The sequence below is a fragment of the Bos taurus genome, chromosome 8 (assembly GCF_002263795.3).
Source record: "Bos taurus isolate L1 Dominette 01449 registration number 42190680 breed Hereford chromosome 8, ARS-UCD2.0, whole genome shotgun sequence".
Lineage (NCBI taxonomy): Eukaryota > Metazoa > Chordata > Mammalia > Artiodactyla > Bovidae > Bos > Bos taurus.
Window position 1 is genome coordinate 17,572,628 of NC_037335.1, and position 4,633 is coordinate 17,577,260.

The window sequence follows — 4,633 nt, forward strand, 5'->3', positions numbered from 1 at the left end:
TTGAGAACCACTGGCCTAGGTGATCTCTGAGGATTCCTTGGTGTGTCTCTCTCTTTCCCTCCCTCCCTGCTCCATATATACAGATAGACAGATATATGCATATATAGGTATGTATATATGTGTATACCTTAAGATGGGAGAATTACGATCATATTTGTATGGGAAGGGAAAAGACCCAGTAGAAAGGAGAGTTTGATGAATAGAAGAGGGTAGGTGAATTGTAGGATCCATACCTTTGAGAAGACGAAAGGTGGAGGGATTGGCTTTAGATAGTGAATGGAGATATGTTCACAGAAAATAAACTGAGCTTACATCCATGCAGATGTTGACAGGTATGTAGGTACAGTGGTAGAAATCCATGGAGGTTTTCTTCTGCTCACTTCAATATTTTTAAACAAGGAAGAAGCAAGGTCATCAGAACGGACAGGCAAGGAGGTGCTGGAGAGGTTGTAAAAGAGGTGAGGTATAAAAAGTCATCTGTGACAACGGAGGGTAAATGTACCAGAGAGATGTAGTATGACTGCCGCAAGTCCAGGGTGCGTTTGAGACTGGATTTGAAGTGAGACCAGCTTGCCAGGTTTGGGCAGTCTTTCTGCTCACTTTCAAATCCCAAATGTTGATTTCTTCCTGCATAGCATCTGCTCTGTTCTACCTAATGTATCGTTTGTGGCCTTTGTACTTTCTGGAATGGTCACTCCTTTTGTCTGTTTTATCCAGCCTACCTGAGATAGGATTGACATTACACATAACACTGCATAAGTTTAAGGTGTGAAACGTTGATTTGATACCCTTATATGTTGCAATATGATTGCTGCCATAGCCTTGGCTAGTAGCTGGTATTTTCATTATGTCACATAATTCCGTGTCTTTTTTTTTTTTTTTTTTGTGGTGAGAACATTTGAGATGTACTCTCTTACCAACTTTCAAGTATGTAACACAGTATTATCAACCCTAGTGACAATGTTGTGCGTTAGAGCGTCAGAACTTATTCATCTTTAACTTCAAGTTTGTACCGGTTGGACAACGTTTATCTCCCTATTTCTCCCCTCCAGCCCCCTGCCCCCTGCCATCCCTGGTATGCACTGTTCTACTCTGTTTCTACAAGTTAAACTTTTTTTTAGATTCCACATATAAGTCACATTATACAGTACTTATCTTTCACTGTCTGACATATCTCACTTAGCATAATGCCCTCAAGGCCCATTCATGTTGTCACAAATGGTAGGAGTTCCCTTTCTGATGGACAAATAATACTCCATTGTACATATACATCGCATTTTCATACCCACTGCTATGAACTTACAACACAGAAACGAACTCAGGTTGTTTCCACATCTTCACTATTGTGAATAGCACTGCCATAAACATGGAAGTGCAGATGTCTTTTTAATACCCTATTTTCATTTCCTTTTGATACATACTCAGAAGTGGATAATAGGGTAGTTATATTTTAAATTTTTTGAGAAGCATCCCTCCTGTCTTCCATAGTGGCAGCACCAATTTACATCCCCACCAAAAGTACACAAGTGTTCCCTTTTCTCTACATCCTTGTCAACACTTGATATCACTTGCCTTTTTGATAATAAGCATTCTAATAGGTGTGAGGTCTTATCTCAGATTTGCATTTCTCTGATGATTAGTGATGATGAACATCTTTTTGTGTACTTGTGGGCCATTTGGATGTCTTCTTTGGAAAAATGTTTATTCAGCTCTTCCTATGTTTTAGTTGAATTGTTCTTTTTGTTGTTGTTATTGAGTATGAGTTTTTTATATGTTGTTTAGTTGCTAAGTTGTGTCTGACTCTTTGCATCCTCATGGACTGCAGCACACCAGGCTTCCCTGTCCTTCACTATCTACCACAGTTTGCTCAAACTCCTGTCCATTGAATCGGTGTTGCTATCCAACCATCTCATCCTCTGTCACCCACTTCTCCTCCTGCCCTCAGTGTTTCCCAGCATCAGGGTCTTTTCAAATGAGTCAGTTCTTCACATCAGGTGGCCAAAGTATTGGAGCCTCAGCTTCAGCATTAGTCCTTTCAATGAATATTCAGGGTTGATTTCCTTTAGGATTGACTGGTCTGATCTCCTTGCAGTCCAAGGGTCTCTCAAGAGTCTTCAACACCACAGTTCAAAAGCATCAATTCTTTGGTGCTCAGATCTTCTTTATGGTCCAACTCTCACCATCTGTACATGACTACTTACTGGAGAAGTCATAGCTTTAACTATACGGACCTTTGTTGGTAAGTGATGTCTCTGTTTTTAATATGCTGTATAGGTTTGTCATAGCTTTTCTTCCAAGGAGCAAGCGTGTTTACTTTTTGTGGCTATTCAGCTTTCCCAACATCATTTATTGATGAGACTATCCTTTCCCCATTGCCTATTTTTGTCTCCCTTATCAAATGTTAGTTGACTGGTCATTCCTTTTGAGTAATGGCTCATTTTCTTGGAGCTGGCTCTGCAGCTGGCTCAGACCTGCTAACATGTCTTTAGCCTTAATAAGTGGTCTGTGGCCTGGCTTCTGGCTTACTGAGTTTCTGAGGACTCACTGTACTTCCTCTAGAACCAGTCAGAGCTGACTTGTAGAAGATGGTGAGCTACTTTGCCATAGATGAAGGAGTGATAAAGGAATGGTTAGTGAGTTAGAAGCTTGTGCAAGAGAGTCTGCCTAGGAATCTTTCATTGGTTGAAATAAGATGGACTGGGACAACACCATGCTCCTTCACCCCCTGTTTTTTAGCCATGCAAATGACAGGATGTAATGGAATAGTAAAGTCACATATTCAAGAGAAGAAAATATTTCAGTTCGATTAGGGCAAGTGGCTTTTGATAATCTAAAAGCCAGAAAGAAAAACACCAATACAGTATACTAACACATATATATGGAATTTAGAAAGATGGTAACAATAACCCTGTATACGAGACAGCAAAAGAGACACTGATGTATAGAACAGTCTTTTGGACTCTGTGGGAGAGGGAGAGGGTGGGATGATTGGGAGAATGGCATTGAAATATGTATAATATCATATATGAAACGAGTCGCCAGTCCAGATTCGATGCACGATACTGGATGCTTGGGGCTGGTGCACTGGGATGACCCAGAGGGATGGTATGGGGAGAGAGGAGGGAGGAGGGTTCAGGATGGGGAACACATGTATGCCTGTGGTGGATTCATTTCGATATATGGCAGAACCAATACAATATTGTGAAGTTTAAAAATAAAATTAAAAAAAATAACAGTAATCTAAAGTGGGAAGTGGTAACCTAGGGTCCTCTAAAGTAGTAACTTAAAAATAAATAGTACACTTTCAGACCAAGATGAAGCAAATGGCAGACTTCAGGAAAACTCAGGCTCCGTGATAGCATTTTTCTGAGATAGTGGGGACTGAATTAATGAAAATTTTACCCTACTCATCTTAATGTCAACTCAAAGGAATCAGACTACTAACAGCCAGTAGGTGATCAAGTGGGACTATTCATAGAGAGTAAAATGAACGTTATTCTCTTCATTTTGAATAGGTTCTGTATCGTATCTTTAGATTTTGGCATTGAGAAGTAGGAGTGAAGAGGCCCCGCTATCAGTTTGGCAGATTTATCAAGCTGAGTTGTGTCAATTGCATTATGCCATTTCCACGAAGACAGTAGAGCTTGTGAAATTTAACAGTGTCTGTCACCATATGACATATTGGCTAAAACAAAAGCAGATTGAGGAAATGACTCACAATAGTTAATTGTTTCAATAGTCAGTCTTTCCCATCTGTACAGTGTGTTGAATTTGATGACATCTGATGAGAACTTTGTGGAAAATGAACACACCAAATTGTTTTCAAGAAGCAAGCCCTCTCTCTACTTTTTTTCAGTAGCTATGTGTTGTTATCTGAAATCTCTATTTTATCCTTTATAGTTTAGGTAAGGCTACAGACTATCTTGACTGTGGGAATAGGGAAATAAAAGCCTGGGCATTTGTAAAAAAAGAAAAAAGTATTCAGTGAATAATAACTCAAAATCTGTTTCTTCACCTTGAGAATGGATTAGGTATTTTGGCTTTGATAAACTCAAAAGTAAAGGGAAAAATTGTTCGGTATTTCACAAAGAACCAAATTCAGGGTGATATATGCAAAAAGCATTCATCTTCTGTTATCTCATGAATACACTGCACATCTGGCTTCAGAATCTATGATGCTGCTCAATAAAATTTATCATTTTTGATAGGAACTCATTAATTTGCAACAGTTGTACTGAGTGTATAGCTCTGTGGTTAAGTTCATCTCTGATAGATATAGGCCTTCTCACTGCACTGAATTCCTTTGTAGATCCCACTTAGAAATTCAATTCATGATTACCAACCTACTGACTTATCTAACTGAAAGAGTAGCTTCGTATTCTGGAGAGGTAGATGTCAAATAAGGACAGGAAGTTTTCTTTTGGGAGATCTGCCAGTGGGGATAAAGCTGAATGCCATGAAAGTTGATTCTTCTGGAAATATTTCTAGCATTTGTTTACTTGTTAGACATCTACAAATGACTCTACATTTCAGCTTCACTGGAAAACAGTATTTATAGAGAAGAAAAGATTAGGGCTGTCTGTCCCCTACAGATAGATTTCCTTGGTGCTACTCAAGATATCAATGCCACATT